Source organism: Anopheles gambiae, chromosome 2, assembly GCF_943734735.2.
Source record: "Anopheles gambiae chromosome 2, idAnoGambNW_F1_1, whole genome shotgun sequence".
Classification (NCBI taxonomy): Eukaryota; Metazoa; Arthropoda; class Insecta; order Diptera; family Culicidae; genus Anopheles; species Anopheles gambiae.
The window spans coordinates 50,898,394-50,921,368 of NC_064601.1; positions in this window are offsets into that span (position 1 = coordinate 50,898,394).

The window sequence follows — 22,975 nt, forward strand, 5'->3', positions numbered from 1 at the left end:
TTAATCTGCTCAATAATAGCAATTTTAATTACTCGCATTGTTTGGATTTCTGGCTTGTACATAAAATGTTGATTTTGATTAAAGAAAATAAAAGCCACAATTGAAATTTAATATGAACTTCGAACATACTTCAGTACATACTTCTGTCGAAATGAGTTGATATTAGTCATGTTTACAAAAAAAATGACGATCATTTAAATAACCACTTTACTTAGCATACAAATGGTTGTGTCCACTTTAATGAGTATGGCCACTAATCTCAAATGTAAAAACACACACCAAAAAACTACACAATAATAAAATTTTACTACGTCTGATGAGTGTATTGTGTTTGGTTTGAAATTATCAAAGTTCAGTGGTTCTAAAGTTATTTATTGTTAGGCATTGCTCATGAAATGAGGGTAATTAGTATAACATATAAACATTTCAGCCGCTAGTTGACAGAATATTGAACTCCTTTCTTCTTTTTTAATCATCAAAGCACATTTCATGCCGGAACGACTTATTCTATTTAATTTGCTTTATGAATAGTGTCTGTCACACATTTGTGCTATTTACGTAATTCTTGTTTGTTATATAAACTTTTTATTCGAAATTTTATTTGATATTCAGATTCATTACCTGGTGCTGATATAATTATGATGAAATTTATAACATTCATTTGGTTTGTTTGTTGAGCCTATGGTGTACTATTCGCATTATTGATGTTATGTGTCAGTATTATAGATCAGTGCTTATGACTTTGAGTAACGTTTGTATGACTAATAGCACAAAATCACAAAAACCAGTTTAATTATGTTGTGGACATAACTATGAACTGCTACCACTAATCTATGTGTTTCTGTCTTAAAATGGCTAGAACTGTGCCTCTATATGATCTGCATGAATAAATGAGTAATTGTAAATTGGAGCTCGTAGGTTGGTTATTGTAAGTTGTGATTGGTTGATTTAACCAATTAAGTGATTTGCCCGAGTGAAACTTTTGTTCTCCGTTTCGATTCAATCGTCGCGTGAAGGGAGGGTGAAGGAGATATAACAATGATAATGACACATTTTGCAGATCATCATTTGTGTAAAGCAACGGTTAGTAAAATGGGCCAACGTTATATTATTTTTTTTTTTAACTTTTTGCCATTATTTCATTATGGGTTTGTGTATTTTCTAAAAACCGTGGGACTGTCTAAATGAGCCATGTCAAGAATAATTTAATGATTCAAGCATTTTAAAAGTGATATAAAAATACCGTAATGCTTCGGATTACGGACACTTATGCATTTTTGGCGTTTCATATTTTTAACTAATTCGATGTTAATTGGCCAAATCTATGTTTTGCTAGTTTTACTAAAGTAATTTTTCTACATTTGATGAAAAAATAAAGATTTTCAATAAATTTACTCGAAACACTGCAAAAATCGTTATCTTCTATTTGGCGTAACGTCCTACGCTTACATGCCGGCCTATTCAGACTTTTGATACTTAATTCACATTATCACGCAGCCGGACAGTCAATCCTTGCTACGGGGGGACGGTCCATTCTAGGCTCGAACCCATGAAGGGCATGTTATTGAGTCGTTCGAGTTGACGACTGTACCACGGGACCGTCCCTAAAAATCGTAATATTGCATCTATATTTTGTTTCATATTCATGGCAGATCTTAAAATTTCATCTATGTATAGTCTTCAAATTCATACTACACCGTTTTAGTTTTTATTTAAAGTTCCGAACATCCGATTCTGGGTGAATGAATCCTTCTAGACCGACAAAACAACGGTCGAAAAATTGAAGAACTGCTACACAAATGGACGGGCTTTTGCGTACGACCATCAATTTGTCACATACATGTTCAAATATCGTTGTTTTCTTTTTATTATCACTGTCTAAAACATATTTTTATACAATTAATCACAATTCACTTAGGCTGTCCGAAATTAAAAGCAAGATAAAAATCTTGCTTTAAAATTCTTGACAGAATTAAATACGATATTTAATGAAATTCATTACATTGAAATTGATCTATCGGTCAATGTACGTAGACACCATTAATAGGGAATTGGTTAAAATTTAAAAAAAATCGGTATGGTCAGGGATTAGATATGAAGAAATTCAATAAAACATGCCAAATGTCTGAAATTTTAATCATAACGAAATATGAATGCTTTAAAGCTTGCTTGTTCGTAACATATAGGTAATAAAATATGTAGCAACCAGCATCTTGAAGTTACTTCCATGTCATTGTCGTCTAGTTTGACAGCACTGATTCCAATTTTTCTTACCGGTTCTCACACGTTTTATGAGACATTGGTGATTTTAGGTGTAGCTCATATTTTATTAGTTTTTTTTGTCTCTTATACACGCACAGCCTTACGATACTATCATACACTATCGAGCAGTGAGCGTTGTCAGCTCCAACAGTTTCAGATAGTGTTTCTCCGTATGTTTGTAGTGGAGCGATTACACGAGCTCCAAATCTGGCTATTGACAGCGATTGAGTTTCTGCCTCCCACGTGGTGGTTATTGCCTGGAATCATTCGTTCGGTGGAATGGAAACTGAGCAAACTGGGTACCGTTTCCCGGGAAGGCCCTTTACCCTGCGACACACCATGGCCGGAGCAGCCAGGGTGCCAGTGGTTTTGTAATGCTGAATTAATTGAGCCTAGAAACAATGCAAAACGTTGACTGCAGATCGTATCGACCCCATGGGACTGCAATTTTACGCCGGATAATTCAATGTCACTTGCCAAACGGGAAAGACCTCGTCGTGCACTGTTATCCAGGGCAGGGGGAAAGAGACAGGGGTTAGCTGTATGAATGTGTGTCCTCCTGGTGACCCTCGATATGAGAGACACTGCGGTGAAGTTTTATCTGCACGTACTCCACCAGCTAGTTATTCGCCGTTTGCCAGTGCTTGGTCGTCTGAAATATGGACCCCAAGCTGTCTGGCGAGGTCCGTTTCTAAGGAAATGGAAACATGGCATGGAATATGTTGGCTTACATGCATTTCTCTGTTAGCACGCGGGTTCTCCACCCCTTACCACTAGGCTGTCCGTTCGGGCCGTTGGTTGATCTTCGGGCATAAAACGACAGTTACCCGAAGCGCTCCATCTGCTGCTGTTGCTGCTTCTGCTACTACTACTTCCTGCTGATGATCGGTACAAGGTTCGATATTATTTCATATTTATATTCGTCTGAGCAAAGGCTTCTTTCCCTCACCATCTTTCCTGAAATCCACGGACGTGCTCCCACTCGTTGTACAGTCGTAAGATTCTGAAATTGCTCGAAGCGGAATCGGTCGAAGCTGAAACGGTGTGTGCCGAATGCGAATCGCTAGCACACACCGCCCCGAAGGAAGGACGGTCATTTTTGCTGGTGCCAACCCATCGCGAGAGCCGTTTTTGGGCGGAATCTTGCCTTTGCTATGGCTCTTGCCGGGAAGGGTTGTTCGATTCGAGGAAGACGCTCGCCATGCAGTCTCCGTCGACCGGGCAAACTGTTTGCTAGCGAAGGGGAGCGCGAGTGGAGGCTGTGCGAAATCATCATATTTATTTTCATAACTTTGTGTCGCGTCTCGGGTTAAGTGGCCGGACTGGTGGAACGCTAGAGAGGGAGCGAGCAAAGAACCACGAGCAAGACGAGCATAGCGGTGCCAATCGCATAGGAGGCAATGCTGCGATTCGAAAGCGTGAAAAACCATGCCAATCGAGGCGATCGTCGCGATCTCAACCTTCATGCCACACCGTTTTCGCGCATTTCTGTGTGGCATGATGCGATAAACCGCGATGGGATGGGATTGTTCTGTGTTCGTTTTGTTTTTGTTTCCTGCCTATCGAACTGCACTCGCTTTCCGTGCAGTCGTGTAAGACCCAGGGTTTTTTTTTGTTCCACAAAACGGCAGAAGCAGCAGGAATAAGTACGTTTGTTACGAACGAACCATAACGGTGGGTGGGGAAAGATCTGTTAAAGGGTATACTTAACTGGACAAATCTTGTTACATTCTGTTCGATTTTATGTTATCTTTGGCACTCTTCATTGCCTGCCTCCCTCCAAGGGTCTGAAAACGTTCATCTTTATCGTCGTCAGTCTCTAGATCGAATGTGTTGTACTCCTTTTAGGATATGTTCACATCGGTGCAATGTTGTTGCATGAGATTTATGCGCAATATTCGTTTGCGCAACCGGGTTGGGTAAGGAGTGAGGAATAAAGGAAGAAGTTCATTGTTGGTTTAATTGTTTCGTTTCGTAAGTGATCTGAAGGTTTGATTATTTTAAATTCAGCTAAATTCATAATATTTTGCATTATTTTATTGTTTATATAAGTTTATTTCATCCGATTGTTACTTCAAATACGGCGTTTATTTTATGACATAATTCATGAATGTGCAACTTTATAAAAACCGCAGATTATTGATATGATTAATATTGATATAATTTGTTTTGGTATTTTAATGCTTTAAATAATTTGTCATGTCATCAACCTGTTCAAAGAAATACACAAAGAGGAAATTAACCTTTTCCTAAAAAAACAGAATTCTAACATGGGCTTATGGACCCTATGTTAAGTAAGTTTTGCAGGTTTTACCGAAATTCCACCAGTCGTTGGTAGTATGCAGTATATCGCAGTCAGTCGTTGGCAGACGAACGGCATACTAAACGCCTGGGGTGTTTGGCATGACCCAACGTACTCGATTGTTCGCTGAAGGTTCGCTCTTCTGAAACCGAAATCATATTTTGTGTAACCGATATCATATACCCTTGCTATCTTCTTAAAGCTTCCTTTCGAGAAGGTACGGTACAGAATGGATTGGGGCAGCAGAAGTCATGCAGTATGTAAAGTATGGTATGCGTGAAGCTTACTACCTAAAAGCCACCCACCATCGACAGGGAGTCGTAAAGGGCATTTAACGAATATACAGCATTGGGCGTATAATGTGCAGAAGAGTTATTGAGGAAATGCTTCTTTTTATGATGAGTGCGTTTTAGTAAGTTGAACAGTTTTGAAAATTAATGTATGGTTTTATTTGGTAAATAGTTATTAAAAAAAGAACAATATTTACAGCAACCAAGATAACTTATAGAGTGCAAAGTATCAACTCGAATCAGCAAATGTTTTACTCTACACTGTTTTAAATGCTCTCATGTAGCCACACTTTTCTGGGATCATTGGTTTCGGAGGACACAAGTTTTTCTCCATCCTGTATCGTACGACTGCGAGGCTGCATTTACCGTAAAAAGGCAACGCAAATCGAAGGGCGGTCATGTTGTTAATAGCTTTTTTGTTTCAAATTATTGAAAACAATTGAATTACTGTACACCCGGTCGTAACTTATGCCCCTCCGGTTGTTGGAGCAAAAAAAAAAAAACAAGAGTTGATGTTTTTTTTTTGGTTCTGGTTCTTTTGTCCTATGCTCATGCACGCTTATGCCGTTTGCAAAATACAATCTTTTGCGGGGTGGACTCGGATACATTCTTTTACTTGGTTAGTAAACATACGTTAAAACCAAAGGAGGCAGAAAAAGGTTGTATTACTCACTGGTACAGGATGCGTTCAGCCTTGTACCACATTCTTTTGGGCACTGTCTTTGGTTGTAAACCTCTCCGCTCCATACCGAAGGGTGGATGACTTCTTTGCGCTGCAATACGCTGGCGCTTTGATACTCTGATTTTCATCAAGCGGAAAATTGGAACTCCATTTTCATCCGTTACGCCCGACGGTAACGAGGGGCGTCGAGTGTCTGTGGCACTGGGCAGCGTGGAAGCGGCATTAGGAGAAAGGTGCGTCGGCAGTGTGAGTGTATAATTGTTCATCCAATAAAAGAGCAGTGTTATTGCTAAATTATACAGCCGCTAAGCTCAACTTTTCGGAAGCCGGAACCACCAACAATACGCTGCAAGCGGCTAGCGCACGCGGAGGTTCGGTGCTGAGCAAAGAACGGGAATCGACGACGAGATTCCCGATGCAGTGGAACGGGGTGAGTATAAAATGAAAAATTATACAGCCGGCAAGTGTAAACAGATTGTTGCGCCGAGCGTTGCGTTAATCCATACGAAATGTGGCGATTTAACGAATCGCTCGACACTGTTCAAAAGTGTTGTGAGGGTTTTTTTTCGTAAAGATTAGTTTTATCATAAATAAACAATATCAATTAATTACGACAATCGTGGTGTTGTTGTGGTAATTCTTATTTACACTAGTGTTTTTGGGTTGAACGTTTACAATTCAATTCGCAGACCAATTCATTAAATTCAAAGCGTTTTTGGTGTTTGTTATGATTGAAGGTAAAAAGAACAATTGTTCCGAAATGATCCAGTCTAGTCGCTTCAGTGGTTACTTATGAACTAATCTTAATTCTCAACTCTCAATAGGTAGATTTTACGCGGAATTAAACCTAACTATTCTATTTATAACAAAAGTATATAAATACCAATGTACATTTGACTTTGTGGTAACTACGATAAGCAGTGGCGTATTTAACGGTAAGCAAAGTAAGCAATTGCGGGGGGCCCCGTCAATGAGGGGCCCCGGAATCTTTAGTACATAATCCATAACAGTTGATAGAATATGCCACTGTATTAGCAAGGAGGGCCCCTTGGGTTATGGACGTTGGGGCCCCGGGACGAACCATAAGCACCCCCCCCCCCCCGGCGGCAACAAAATTTAAGTTAAAATGTTACATAATCAAAGACGGATGCCGAGTACCCCCGGTAATCATGTACAAAGGGGCCTCAACAACTCTTAGGGCCCCCTCTTAGGGGCCTACTGCTTAGGGCCCCCGAGACTGTAAACCCGCTACTGACGATAAGTATTATTATTTACTAATGTTTCTTTTCCTTTTTCAATGAAAATGGTAATGATCTGGTCAAGAAGTTTTTAAAAACTCATAAACGTTTTTAGTACATCTATAAGCTGGGTAATGTTTGAATCTGATCGTCAAATAAAAGTTGATCTTTTGTAATATGCGGATGAATATTTATGCCAGCTCTAAAACCTGCTAAAGCCTCTTTACAACATGCATCCTAAACCGTAACGCAGTTTTACGCAGGTTCTGTAATAAAGAATGTGTTATTTTTAATAACCTGCTCTAAAGAATCCCACACGAATGATGCTTTCTAACAACTAAAACTACCATAAAACATTGCTCTCGTCATACGGGGTCATGCAGCACAGATTAGCAATTCTATCAACCACTAACACTGATTCTCCACGGTTCGGGGGGGGAGGGCTCGAGCCATCGATAAAGTAAATGCACCGAATAAAATAAAAATGAAGAAGCAACAAATCATATGTTTTAACACTCTCGCGCGTGATGCGAATGGTGGAAAACCTCTATGGTTTAGCACCCAATGCACAGATAACAGCAAAAACACTTACATTGAAGGGACGAGGGGTTGCCAGGGGATAATGATGAAATACATGAGAGGGCTGAAGGAAGGGGTAGGGCTCGCCGTTTAGAAGAATAAAAATCTTGTCTTATCTTTACGATGCCTTCGCCGTACCATTCGACTTGATGGTAATGGTGTGGAATATGAATAGGCGGACAGCATCAGAGCCAATGTTTACACGGGTGTGAACAGAAGCAATATTTTATGTAGGTGAGCATTAAACTTTTCTTTGTTATGTAAGGAAAATGAACAAAAAAATTAATCTATTACACACTGGGTTATTACTATCCAGAAAGGTAGAAATAATGGTTCGCCGTCACCAGCACCTCGGCGACCAAATCGTTGAGCGCGCGAGCTTGTGCAAGGTGGTCAATTTTTACGACTGAAACACCTATAAAAGATCTGCTTGGCAGGGCAAATAACTCCTATTAATAGGCTCTTTTTTTTGGACCAAACACACTTTTTGTGGTGGGAGAGATGTCGGCCGCCGCCGGTTGGATGAAAAACTGGCCGCTAGATAATGTTTATGGTTACCTTCTCACATCTTCTGTCTGCGATTTGATTCCGGGCGTCGCTGGGGAACTTTACACCTGAAATTAGTGGCCCATCGCTTGTTCTTGCCCTTGCGGGTCAGTTTGTCAGTGTGTCCTAAAATAAATAAAAATCTCCAGGATGTGATATTTCTGTAATGTAAACGAAACGAACTGCAAAACACAATTTGTTCAAACACAGTGCGTCTGTGGAGTCTTTTTTACGGTCCAATTCTGACCCGAAGTAGCGCTGAGTGGTGGTGGTTTTAGATGGTAGATTTCTGCCCCTTTCTGCGACCTGGTGTGCTGATATTCGGCTTCAGCATCTTTATGGCTAGCATGGAAGAATGATTTTTCACCTCCCGGAGATGGCAGGCCCTCCGTGTCAGCCATCTTCTTTTCAACCGCTCGCCACCACTTCAAATAACAACTGCAAAGCATACAGAAGATAATCTTTATATCATTTCAGAAGCTCGTATAAAACTCGCCGGCAACTAGCAAATAAAAATTTGCAACCGAAATAAAAATCCCCGCGTGTAAATCCTTCACCGTCGCTGGTGCGTGCGCACGCTTCACAGGGCTGGGCAGCGGGAAAAGGGAAATGCACAAAGTGACAGCAGGCTTGAAGTAACTGAGACACACGCTCGCAAAAAAGAACTAAAGAATCGTAAAAAAATAAACTAAACAACCACCCACACATACACCCAAATACAGCTACAGTCGACAGTTGCTAAATACAAGCACATACACCCCGTGGTCCGTGTTGGGTAGCGTGGAAAATCTTTTTTCTCTACTCCTTCGGGACTAGCGCGGCTTATCAGCTTCAGCGGTGAAGGTTTACGACTGTCCACTGTCGTGAAGGAAACATGCGGAGTGGAAACCTCGCCCGATCTCACTCGAGGTCGATGGGTGTGGGACGGGTGGAATTCAAAAAAGGTCGTATAATTTCTAAGAAAATGAAATATACGACTTTTATTCATCACATTTTCTTCTTTCGCAGGTTCCTTGCTTTCGCCATCATTGGCTGGAGTATAAGGAAGGGGTTTGCTATACATAAGCCCCGCTTTGCAGAGGTCCTCGCGACTCGACCAGTTTTCTCCGTTCGTACCAGTCTGCCAGTTCATCAGAAGTAGGAGTTGGTTGCTTAGGATGGTCAGCGTATAAATCAGTGGTCCGTGGATACGACGTGCGATTTCAGTTTTATTACCTTTTTCTCGGGTTATGGTCACTGTAGTTATTAAAATCAGAGCCGTAAAAAAGGAGAGCGGGTGCTTTGTTGATAGCCAATCCCATCGGTTCTCTTCGGTTTTCTTCTACGCCCAACTGTCACTTTTGTGCTTAAAGTGAAAATGAAAATTCGTTCTCTGTTCCCTGGGACCATCATCACACGTCCTGTGGTCAAGTAGTGATTGGACGAGGACGATGCATTAGCAAATGTGAGATACGTTTACCATCTACATGTTTCGTGGCAGGAACAGGCGACGAAGGTGGGAGTTTAGATAGTTATGAAAGCTCGATGTGCATTTGTTTTATTGTTTCTATGTTTATTTTTCATTGCAAACTGCCCCGTCCACACCGCCATTGTAAATCGCCAATCAAGCAACAGTACACTCTTTCCCGTGGGATCGTTGTTCTGCTGTCTAAGTTCAATTAATTTAGTACCATCCACCGGTTGGGCGGATATTATTAGCTGGACTATCGCATCGTGTGCACCTCGTCGCAGAAATTGTCAATCTATCGGTAACAATGCTCCGTCGTTCTCGTTTGCAGCGCAATCCCACAGGTGACTGCGAGCAATGATTGAACGTTGGCCGAGCGCAATGACAGTGGTAAATCAATTAAAAGATACGTTTTTCAGACTGGTTCAGTGAGAATTGTTGATCTTAAAGGAAAGTGATAAAATATTGTTTAATAAGTGTTTGTATGCGAAAGAGCAAACTGAACATAGTACTTTAATGTGTTGACCAGGACATTCTTAGATACATTTAAGTCATGAAGTACAATTTTGCCGCCGTACTGATATTTAGCACGTTGAGTGTTTATATTTGTGCGATTTTGTTAACAGATTTTCAAACGGTTAGATTTCATAATTCGCCTTTTTCCATGTTTTATATCGGTGATATGATGTATTAAATTTATAAACACTATACAACTGTCACATCAACGAGTACTGTACAACTCAATTCATCCTGGTTCTCAGAATGATAAAAAGAGATTTAACATTAAAACAAGCTTTAGCGAAATGCATAATTAAATCATTTTAATTTAGTGTTATTTCTTCAATTGTTTTTTGCCCAAAATTTTTGAAATTGTTAAGCTTCAAAAATCTTTCTTATTATATTATGATTTATATCATTGTTTATATTTTTTGCACATTTTAAAATGTCACCACCTTTCACTCTTCTGCATTTTAGATTCTAATAAAATGTGCCTCAACTTGTTTTTTTATTTGTTCAATTATCAATTTTGAATTTTGGTTCTAACACATATGATCCAATACAAAACTGGCTACATCAATCACGTAACCTGGCAGATTGAGGAATCATAACAATTTTGCTCGTGGAGACTTTTGATTTTGGATTGCTATAAAATCTGGAAATTGTATTGAAATTCTAGTTGGATTCCGAATTCCTATCGCATAAGGATGCCATATAATCCATTTCCTGGCACACAAAATCCGAATGACCGCTTTATAACCAGCGTGCCAAATCCCATGCGAAAGAGTCAACAAAGTGCCTCACCCTGAAAACCCCAATAAAATATACTGTTTCATTTTAATTTCATGTTCGTCATTTTCAATTTACAATTAGAATGTTGCATGTAATTTTTCTTGTTGCATAAGCAGTGCCGTTCCATCGGGAGCAATATCAATTTGACACACACAATTTCCTGTCTCATAATTTGTGTGATGGAAAGAGTCCTCTCTTGGAACGATAGTTTCGACTCGTCTTGTTCTTACTGGCTGCGTATCTTTCATATCGTTAAAGCTCGTTTGACTGTTTCTTGACCTTTGCCAACGAATGCCGCTCATACGATCGGAGAAATTAATCAGCCTGTGGTGTGTCGCACAACAACGCCCAACACCCGACCGTGTGCAGGAGGTCCAGAACAATCTGAACTCAATTTCCGAGCATAAATTTGCCTGTCACCAGTGCTGCCCGGTGCATGACATGGAAACAATGTGTAATATACAGCAACCATGCAATTTCTCGCTGTACTCAATCCAACTCCGCCATTGCATTTCGCACGGAAGCGAGCGGATGGGTATGATGGAGAGGTTCGACAGTGTCGAGCACATCACCGGTCAGCGGCACTGGGTGGGTGTTTGCGTATGCGATTTGGTCAAGGCCGGGTGTGTGAATTTCGTCTCGTAAAAAAGCATCATGGAAAACATCCATTCATTTCTCTTCCAACTCTCCCGGCCCTTCCTCCGTCCAGCGCCGTGTATTGCGTTGTGCAAAAGTTTTCCCTCGCCCGCGCAGTGACGCCAGATACCCGCTTCGGCTCGTTCGTTCTTGATGGTAATCAGTGAAGGAAAATCATTTTCCACACACCAACGGGCTGCTGCGCGATTGTTTCGCGAACGGATATGCAATTATAATCTGCGTGCTCTCCCATCCGCCTGCCAGCCCTCCTCGAGTAAAAGGCGGCGGTCTGTAAGCTACGGTGATCACAGCACAACCACACATCCTACGGATCGGTTAGCCAGCCATTTGACGCTTTGCAAATTTGCGGCCATTTTGCTGCTGGGGCTGGACCATGCGTGGACCACGGGAAAGGGAAGAGGCGACAACCTACTAATTAAAACTGACCTACAATAATGCACACCAAGCGCCAAACGCTGTAGCCCATGATTGCATGATAATTAAACAGTTGCTGGCGATGATGATGTTGATGCCGATGGTGTTGCACATTCGACACACCTGGACCGCTACCGCTCGTTTCTTCATTCGAGGGAGTGCTGATTTGATCATCCGGAGGAAGGCATGATATTTCTTTTTCCTTTTTTTGTGCACTGATCCAACCATCGCAGGTGAGAAAACCGGAAGGCTCATCAGCAATCGTGCAAATACAATCAGTAGAAATAAAGAGGAAAAAAATGTATACAGTGGAAAATGACCCTTTCCTCTCTAGATGGATACTCAATGCCTCATAGACAGCTGCGGATTTGATGTTCGCTTAGGCTGAATTCACGATCCTTATCACTGACTGAACTATCCACTCCAAAAGCATGTTAGTTGCATTATTCTATTTTGATACAAGGCTATTATTATGTAGTGAGAGATTTGTCTAGCGATGATTGTAAATAAGATTATTTATTGAAGGATTTTTATAACGATATTTACATATAAAACTAAACACGATTGCATTCTACTGATTTAATTTTGAAGTAATTTTAAATAATTTAAGTAAAAAAATGCTTTTTTATGAAAGAAAATAATAATAAAATGAAATTATGCGATACAATTCTAGTTTGTAACTATGTGCTATGGTTTTTCTGTCTCTAAGGGAGACGTTTCCACTGCAATTAATATGCAGTACTTTAAGTTTGAATGAAAAATGTTGTACAACATCAAGTAATGCAGTTTGCATGCATTTATTTAGTACATATAAACTTTTAACTTATTAACCTTTTTCAAGTAATATCCATACAAACCATGTGAAAGATCGTTGTAACGGACTCTATACATCTTGATCGTCGAATTAGCAAACGAATGCCCCAGGCAGTGGTCAGGGAAAACAATCCAATAAAGCTAATCAAGTGTGAATGACTTCCTAATTCTAATTCTGTTCTCTCAGTTTTATGTGATCTCATTTCGTCGGGCGTTAGATCCGTTCCTAGCCCCCCTCCTACACGTCTTGCTCGCTTAAACGTTAGCTCTGTTTTTTATGTAAAGCGATGTACCTTGAGTAAGCGGGTGGAAGGCACGAAGAATGGGCAACACAAATTGGAAAACGTAGCAAAAGAGCTGGACGGAATGCTTTGGGGATTAGCAACGGCAACCCATTTTAATACACCCTATGATAAATGAAATATCAATATAGTCCCGTGATTGTTCATTTATTACCATCGTAAATGTGTTGTTTGCTGATTAATAGATTAACGATGACTTGCGCTAAGAAAAGGTGTGTGTTCGTTTAGTGTTTTGGTATGATCGTTGTGTTATTCTGTCGTTTCTTTTTGTTCAGAACTGGCGTGGAGGGATAGTTTGCTTCCCTAGACCAATTGGGTGATCATCGGTCGGGCTGCGAGGGATCGTTCGGATTTGGGGAACATAGTTCTATGATGTTTTGCCATCAATATTAAATGTTCTTTACAGTCATGTGTATCACGTACAGCAGCATTCCTGGAAAGGGTAATCCCAAGATGTTCGATCATCTTTTTATTTTTAGGTGTCTTTTTTTTTTGTTTTCATGCTTCTTATTTCATTTGGAAAAGTAACATAAGTTTTTTAAGGATTTTCATCATAATTATTGCAGAAATTAAACTATTGGCTTTTTTTCAAAATCAAAAAGAGAAATAATTGAAAACTTGTGCTGAATTCCCCAAGAAATATCTAATTTTCCCATATGGCAGAAGGTTGATGTTTATATTCTCTGCCCGTTTGCCGAATGGAGGAAAAGTTTTCATCCAATCAGCGTGAATCTTCACATGAGGATTGATAAAGATTAAACTTCCACCATCCGAAGTGAAGTTCGATTCGATTAGTTACGTTTCCACACCTGTACCCTGTCCCTGTGTTCATTCGCCGGCTTGTACCACTTTTTTTGTTAGTAATTATAAATCTCGTAACCGTAATCAGCTTCATTCCCGATCGGTTTCGCCATTTGTTCGGGCGCAATGGACATATGCAGCACTGCCGGAACATATGTATGCTCATCGAGTGAACGATCGATCGATCAATAGATCGATCAGTTTCATCGATTTCATCTCGGGGCTGATGGTGCTGCTGGGGCACAAATGAATCATATCTGTGTGAAGCCTTTGTATCGCCAGCATAAATCACAGACTCCCCCTGGTGTTTGCCCTCCCGCATCCTTTTCAGCCACAAATGCCGCCAGCCGGGGGGAGAATTTGTTCTCCATGCTCCGAATGGAGTGTGCTTTTATTAGCTTGTGGTTATTTTTTGGACGCGGTACGGACGGTACAATCTGAATGTGATGGGAACGTTGTGCGTGCTTGGACGGACCCATGGGAAGATCGGAATTTGCTTATATCATTGCACCGTAATTCAGTGTCGGTACTGTACGGAGGAACCGAGTTGCTTAGAAAGCTGAGAATCGTTTACGGTAACGCGAACTGTGAGATCGAAAAACAGTGCCGCCGAAGTCAAAAGGCTGCTTTATGGCTGGTCAAAATCTCTTGTCATGACATTGCTTTTGGTTATGTTTTCAAACAAAGTGCTGGCATTATGACAGTGATCTATGGGAGATTAATGTATGTAGGACTTGTATGGTAGAATCGGAAAGACCTGTTGGGCACATATCAGCATCGAAATTGGTCATATCATAACAATTCATATTTTATTTATCTCTATTATTTTTTTCAAGGAAAACCACTTTATTTTTCTTTCCATATCAAAGATATGCAGATTAGTAATATAAGACCATGAAAATTCCAACGTTGCGCCACGGTGAATAAAAGTACAAACAGAGAGTTGAATTACTTTCATACTTATCTTGCGCTACAAACGCCTACAAACTGCGGTCTTGGCCTGCCTCAGGAGTGTCCGAAATCGCTCACAGTCTCACACCTTCGTCTGCCAATCCGTTATCCTGGCCATAATGGCGGACGCCTCTACGCCGTCTTACCACCACAATTTAGACACTGCACGCCTCTCCTGTCCTTGTGGACGGCCTAGAAAGCCTTTACTTGCTAGGTCGTCTATTTTCATGCGTACAACATGGCCAGCCCCCGTTACATTGATAGTACAGTTACAGGCGCTTTCAGTGACTTATTCATGACCCATAGCAGGATAGTCAGTTCCAAGTATAGGAACACGGTCCATTCTGGGACTAAACCCACGACGGACATGTTGTTAAGTCGTACGAGTTGACGACAGTATCACGAGAACGACCAAAAATAAAACCGATTAGAGTAATTAATAGATGAGCGATAAGAATAATGCTTCGATTTTTTGTTGATAAATATTTTGTACACTTATAAAAGGTTGAGAAACAATAATGAGTAAAATGTTGTTCAAGGGTTGGTCATTCGTTCATCGTATCATAGACAAATTCAATCGTTTGCTTTTATATCATGTCATACATATTATTCCAATTCCAAGGTGCTTGAGGTGCTTTGGTAGGTTATCGATGTACTAGCTACTAAATAGGGTACATGGAGTAAAATTTAGCGTAGGAAAATGTGAGGAAAATCATAATATCATCATTTGTGTGATCCATACTCCTAAGACATGCATCGTTTGCTTTGAAAAGTAGGTTTTTTCTCTCATTAGATGTTTATTTTTTGCTAAAATGAGCTCAAATACAGCTTAGTATGCATGAATATAAATAACATCATCACCAATGCCCTCTGAAAGGATGGAGCTACATTGTCATCAATGTTACACAGCGTGCTAGAGGTAAAAAAATGAAATTACTGAATGCAGTACCTGAGCCAGTGCAGTGCCTGAGTTGCTGCCCTATGCTTTAGCTGCTGACGTACGATATTAGCTTATGCAGTAGATGCAACATAAGCTTAGAGTACGGTGCTAGCATGAATGGCAGTACTGACGATGCTTGCGTACCAGCAAGAACAATAGACCGCCGCGCTGCACTCCCACCGCACGGTACGTTCTGAAATCGACGATCGCTTCAGCGCAGGGATGTATGCAGTTCTGCCCCGATGATTCGTTTCTTTCCATTGCACCATCCTTGTTTGGTATCGCGAGGCTTGGTCGCAACCAGTTCGCATTGCAATATCGGTTGATGACAATGAAAATTTCACCATAGACAAAAACGGCATAAATCGCAAAGTTTATGAATATCACCGTGCTACCGACGCAGCCTACCGTCGACGGTATGGAAAAAGGATATTACGTAGGATTCACCCGATAGCTTCCTGCTCCACAGGAAGCTATGGGGAGCTGGAAGCATGGCAGGGATGGATCAAAATAACAGTAACAATAAAAATGCATCTCGCACTAACTGTGCACACCGTGGGCATATTCGCGGGCCGCGTTCGGTCGGGTTGCAACATCGAAACAGAGTACATCCGACTGAGCGATTCTTTTGTGTTTGGCAATTTGTGCGAAAACGAACTGATGCACTGGTTTTGATAATCGTAAATATAATGTTTTTGCGCAAATAATGACTATTGAAGCTGTGTGTGGATTTTTTCTACATGCAAAAACCAGTACAGTTGGTGTAGCTTATGGGGCTACTGGTGGATAGGGGGGTGTTTGGGGTTCTGGTATAACGAGTGAATGCATCGCTGCACCAATAGCGATATCAGACGAATGCACCAAAAAGGTGCGAAAAGTGTTAATCACTATGGAATGTTTTCTAGAAAAGAGCAGAAGAGTGGATTAGATTACCTGTTGGTAGCGTTATTATTGCACAAAATTTATGTTTTATTTCCTTTGTGAAATATAGGTTATATAATTTAGTATTATATGATTTAATGGCTGGCGTTTGATTTAAAATAATGCACATGACTTATAACTTTTGTGACCATTTGAATGGTAGCTGCATACTTTTTTTACTTCATCAAGCCAATTTAAAATTCTGCTAATATCTCACTAATAAATCATAAAATCCATTGTCAATCAATCATGTTATGTGTCATTAAAAAATGACTACAAAGTAAAACGATATACCCGTTGTTTTAATTCGCCATGCGCTTTACCACAATATGCCATTGCAGAATCTTCCGTTAACAAGTAGTCTACCGTAGTGAGGGAATGAAAATGGCTTCAAATGGATCCAGATTTTTTTCCCTCTTTTTGTACCTATAAATGTCCACAACGCTTGCTTGAATTGGTCTCTGCATCGTTTAGTGCTGATGAAGCGATATGCTAAAATCATAAAATAACATGACTGCAACACCGATCGCACACGCTAAATAAGGACGCACCGTGTGCTAACACAATGCAACGCGCTGCACGGGCGAATGCGTTTTGCGCTGTCTCATTGGTGTGAGCTGGCAAAGCCTTTACACAAACGACAACGATGGTTGCTCATGCTTTTGATGCTGGTTAAAATGATGCTGCTGCTGCCGCATCAAAATTCGACGACAATCATAAATCGTGCAAATGTGACAGACGCTATACCGGCACACATTTCCAAAATAGAACCTACGTACTATAATAGCGATCGTTCGAGTGATCTTTAGTTGCAAATGAGTAGAGTTTTAGCGTAGGATCGGTCAGAGTCTCGTTTTTCTTCCGTGACAACGCGATCGCCAAAACAAAACGGTGAACGACGTGTGAGAATATTATCAGCTCAACACGACATTCGACACATTGGTTTATCGGTACACCCTAAGAACATAAGAATTCACCATCATACCCTGCACCATTTTCTGGCCCGGTGATGATATCTTTTTCTTTTAGAACCGTGCTAAAACTAGAGTCTAGGCTCTAGGCTCATGTTCTTAAGCACGGCACTTGTGGGCACATGCCTCGGGCCACAACTGCGTGGTGAAACACGCAGCTATTGCGAGCAAATCTTTATGGTGCAATAAATATTACTTATCAACTACATTTTTCAAGCTCATCTCCCTGTTTGGCTCACCTGCCGTCTGAAGTTGGGGCTCCTCCTCAGCAAGGGCAGTGCGAGGTTTCAAGATGTTGCTGGCGTCGAGTCACCTGAAGAAGCGATTCCAACCTGGGGAAACCACAGGCCGCACTAATTAATTATTCATTTCTGTGAAGTGATAAAAGTCACCGATATATAAATGGAAAACGCAGTCGCAGAAAATGGGTTTAGGCCTAGTAGCCGGCATGCTCGGTCGGCCGGTCAGTCGTTTTCTCGTTTGTTTCAACAAGTTACGGTAAGTTTTACGATGCCAATCCATCACATTTTTATAGCACTTACCGGAAGGAAAATGTACTGGAACTGATATTTCTATTTCCATCCGCTTCCAGGCAGGCCTAGGGGCTCCGATTGACGCCCGGGTGTGCTGTGTTTTGTGTATATGAATTTCATATTCACGATTAGTTTGCTGCATTATATTCGGTTTTACTAACGCTGATACTGCTAGCTCGCACTCTTTATCCTGGGCAGCTTGAGGGTAGCACATTTCGAGCATCCGGAATGTGCTATTTTTATGAGATTTTAACCTGTACCGATTGCCGCCGTTCTTTTCCCGCTTTGGGCAAAGGCACTCGAGGCACCAGAAGGCCTAGATACTGGGGGTAGGGTAGAATTGTTCCTACATGATTTGGGAGTCTTGAGTCAAAGCTTCGAGCTACTCCTTAAGAACGAAGTCGTAATGGGTGGTTAAATTTCCTTAAGTACTTCATTAAATCTTCTTGGCGATGGCAAATGAGTGAACGTTTTATTTCGAGACGGGTTGAGCTTCTCACGCCAAGAAGGTGGCACTTACCACCGACAAAAATTTGGCTGTGGTCCGATTTGAACCCACTAGTCAATGGAATGCCGCCTCAGTGTGTTAGGTCAGATGATTCATTTATCATTATCACTAACAGCAGTGGTAAAAATAGAGTTGACTGAACTGAATGTTGCTGTTTAATTTAAGTAATTTTGGCATGCTTGATTTCCCAGTTTTGTGTGGATTGTAATCAAAATCTCATCTAATCTCCTTACATGTATCTGCAAATATTACCCGTTTTGTTAGTTTTCCTCTCTCTTATTTCTATTTCCAATATGAATACGCTCCCTCTAAGCTATAGGGATATAAACTTAAGTTAGTACACAGTTTATAAAATGTATCGAAATTAAGAGGTTTTTTGTAATATGTTGACATTTAGATAATATTTTTATCAATATCTGCTGTACATTAGATGGTTTGTATACTCACATTATAACTAAAATATATGTGGCTGCACTATATTGATCGAAGGAATTGTTGTTTTGAATTTATATTTTCGATTTTCGACCATTAATGGGTATCAATGAATTATTCTATAAAAAAAGAAAAAACAAAAAAAATTGCCAAAACCGCATACATTACAAGGTTATTTAATATTTCGTTGATTTTTTGCAAAATTTCATGATAATACACCTTATCTGTTACAAAATATTCAGATTTAAAATCAATTATACCAGGCAAGCATGTATGATAGTCATGGTACCCAAGGAAACATAATTGGCTATCATTTATGATGATCATTTAGCCATGACACTCAAAGTGTTAAGGAATCTTCGATTCCGATGTTATATGCTAAAATGTATATTTTATTTATGTTATGAATGAAGTATTCGAGTTCGATGGGTCCACTGTATTAAACCATTCATTAACAGTTAATGGGACACATTATTAAAAATACATAAGGTACAAAAAATACATAGATATCAGGAGTTCTATTCAGTTCTATTAGGAAACGCCAGTTTCTATATACATTGTCTGAAAAATCTTTGTAAAGTTTGTTCATGATTTTTTTATTATAATGTGTCATACGTAGACCGAGTGTTAATTGATCGGGATAGCTCTGTATCCTTCTTTTTATGAGTATAGTAGAACAATATTCTTTTTATTAGTATAGTAAGACAACATTTACATTGCTGTAATTTTTTACCACGAAATTTACCTCACTTTTTTAAAGATTAAATATGCCGCGCTAGGCCCTGGTCTATAAACATGTTACATGTACATGTGTTCCCAAATCATATAGACGAACTATCCGGAAAAAAATCCGGAAATATTGTCATTGAACAAATGTTCCCGTAACACGTTCATAGACCTGGGCCTTAAAACTTAAATTACCGAAATGATGGTTTGGGAATTAAAACAAAAAAGAAAATAATAATTTTATTATAATAATTGATTGTAACATAATATATATTTTTTACTAGGCCATACATGTTCTACTGAAACTATGTGACTTAGTTGATTATGTTATATTGATCCCGTCAGAGATCGAACAAAACAAACAATCAAGACAATATTTATATACATATCCATAGAGCACCTACTGTTTAGAGTGTTTTTGTAATTATTTGATGTTTAATTAATCAAAGCACCAAAGCACGAGTAATATGTAAGCATTTATGTACATTTTGGTATTGTGTAAATGTTATGCATACCTCCAATCAATCATCATACGCACATAAAACTTATCTATTTCTTTCATATATGAAAACTAATTTACAACACAATTCGTTTTGAAAGATATAAATCGAATACTTTTATTTCACATCAGCATTTTAAATATTATTTGAAAGGCTTTTTATGCAAATCTTGAAATCATTCCGCAGTTTGTAAACTCAATTTTGTGATAATGAGCTGGCACTATAATTTGTCTGTCATTAAATATGCTGTACAATTTCCATACACACTTCCAAAGTGTTGACCAAATAACCCCACACGCTCATGCACACAAACACACACATGCACCCATCAAGGATGATGATGGTTCGATAAGCACGACGTCATGTTTTCCATTCGAAATGCGGCATTGCGCGTCTGTCTGTGGGGTATGTTTGTGCATTCCTGTCTACATTCCGTTCGATGTACAATTTCCGGCCGTTGTCCTCGCTATTGCATCTTTGAACGCATTTGCTGCGTACGGTTCGGGAACGTAGCTTTTTGACAATTTCCTTCCGCTGCTTCTCCGCCGGCGGCTGATTCGTCGCGTCAGAATTGCCCTTTCCGAGAGGAACGTCCAAACACTCCGATACGATCGGTGAAAAGACGCATTCTAGAAAACAAGCAAGGGGTATCCACAAATGTAGTGACGTTAGTTTGGCGGTGCTGTGGTACCGCCGCGTGCAGCTCACCTTCGTTTCACTTAATGCATGGAGTGTAAATTTTATGACTTCATTAAAATTAATTTTAAATAAATAATTGGTAAATAAAGAAGCATTATCGTCATAAATTGGAATTTTCCGTGTTTTCCGACCGTCCGCCCGTGGGCCATTTTATGTGTGTGACTTTGACCCATCGTATGGTCGGCTCGGTACACAGCTAGTCACTGCAGGAATACGTTAAGATCTCCTATCCGTGGGTGGTGTTTTTGAGGAATTTTCTCGGTGAGAAGCAAGTAGTAGGAAATGGTTGGCGTAAGTTTGCCAGAAAATCTTCCGGTTCGTTTCACTGACCCGGCCGGTAGTGACAAAAACGGTGAGATGGGGGAACCAAATGGCTTCACTCTGGTTAATCCATCCGCAACGGTAATACCGACGATGCCCATGCACGTAAACCTTTACGATAGGGCAGCTGGAAAGCTTGGCGAAAGAATCGGGTTTGTTCGTTAGAGTGGATAGGGTTCGTCGCTTTGGGGTGGGTTTTTCGTTTATTTGCTCCGTTTTTGCCCAACAAAGCTCATTTCCGTCTCCGCGAGGAAGTAAAACGTAAAAAGAGGCAGATTCGGTTAGCAAAATGTTAGCAAATTCACAATGAACTGTTTTTCCCGTTCGTTCCTTTACCAGCTTTTTCTCGCACTCCTCCTGGCAAGAGTGGACAGACAGCTGGACTGGGTCACCCGCCTTGGATGCAAGAGAGGGAAACTTCCTTGCAAATGAGCATAATTTTAATTTATGTACGAACAAATTTTTACAACGTATGCATGTACATGTGTAGCAACTGTAAGGGCATTCGCAAGGCGTCACATTGCTCGAGGGTGCCCGGGCAAATAAGTCGGGGAGCATAGTGTTACGTGTGTGAGTGGCTGTGGCTACGATGTTATTTTTTTATTTTTTGCTTGTGCTGACGACTTTTGTTTGTGTTTTGTTTTCTAATTTGAATGTGTTAAACCGCACATGTCTTCTCCGTCTGGGACGATTATGCACGGGACCGCACCGTGCACACCTATATTTTATGCGACGATCGGATGCCTGCGCGCGAATGGGGCGCGTAAGGCGCAGAAGGTCCCTAGCAACATAAAGAAACATAAAACCGATTCAAAGGCACACGCGTACGAGATAGGTGGAGCACACCACGTATGCAAACGCACACACTCGGGGCGAATTTAGCATAAGGCCAGAAAGGGACCGTTGTAGCGAAGACGGTCGGAATTGTCTCTAATCGGAAAACCGGGCGCCCTCTGAAGGGCGAAAGAAGCCAACGAATAGTTAAAGTTTGTCCACGACTTACGAGATGCGATGGACGAGAGCGCCATGCTGAAATATTTTTACTGCCGCTGCATTTCTTGCACGTTTTTGCCGTTGGTACCGTTCCCTCTCTAAATGTCTCTCTGTCTCTCTCTCCCTCTCTGTCATTCTTTTTTCACTTACGCAATGGAGCAATGCGATGGACTGCGGTTTCGGTTGGGCATGCGGTGTGCACTACACCAAAATCTTATCGGACCAATCTTTTCGCTCCGCTGGAACCCAAGCTGCGCCGGGCTATTCTAGACGTAGGAAACGCGTCAGTACCGTTTGCCGCTGTAGCATTTTCCCCTTGGTTTTTCCTCCTCTTAACCTCCTGCAACTGTCCATCGCCAGTTCGTTACTGACGCTGCTGTTTTCAAGAGGTTTGCTTCATGTCCTTTACCCTTCTTCGCTAGCGCCCTTTCGGCATTACCGCGTTCTATTTCACTAATTACCATAGACTTTAATTTTCGTTTAGTGCATTACGGTGCCTTCCGAATAGGGGCTGGCATGTAACTAGAAGAGACAGTCAAATGGGAAGTAACACAACAACAGCAACAAAAAACCGTTCGAAACATTCGTCCCTCACACTGAAGGCTGTGCGAATGTGCCCAAGGCTCACTGTGTGTAGGCAAAATGTTTATCCAACAGAAGAGAAAAAAACACAAAAACTCACAAAGAGCTAGATTTGGCGCTGCAGCTCCCCCATGGAAGGGTGGTGCGAAATTTGCATCCAACAGACAAACGCACACTGTGCACTCCTACATAATCTAAACCACCTAAAGGGGAAAGATTGAGCTGGGCGATAATCGGCGACGGCGATGCACATCGAATTAATTTTCACCGTGTGG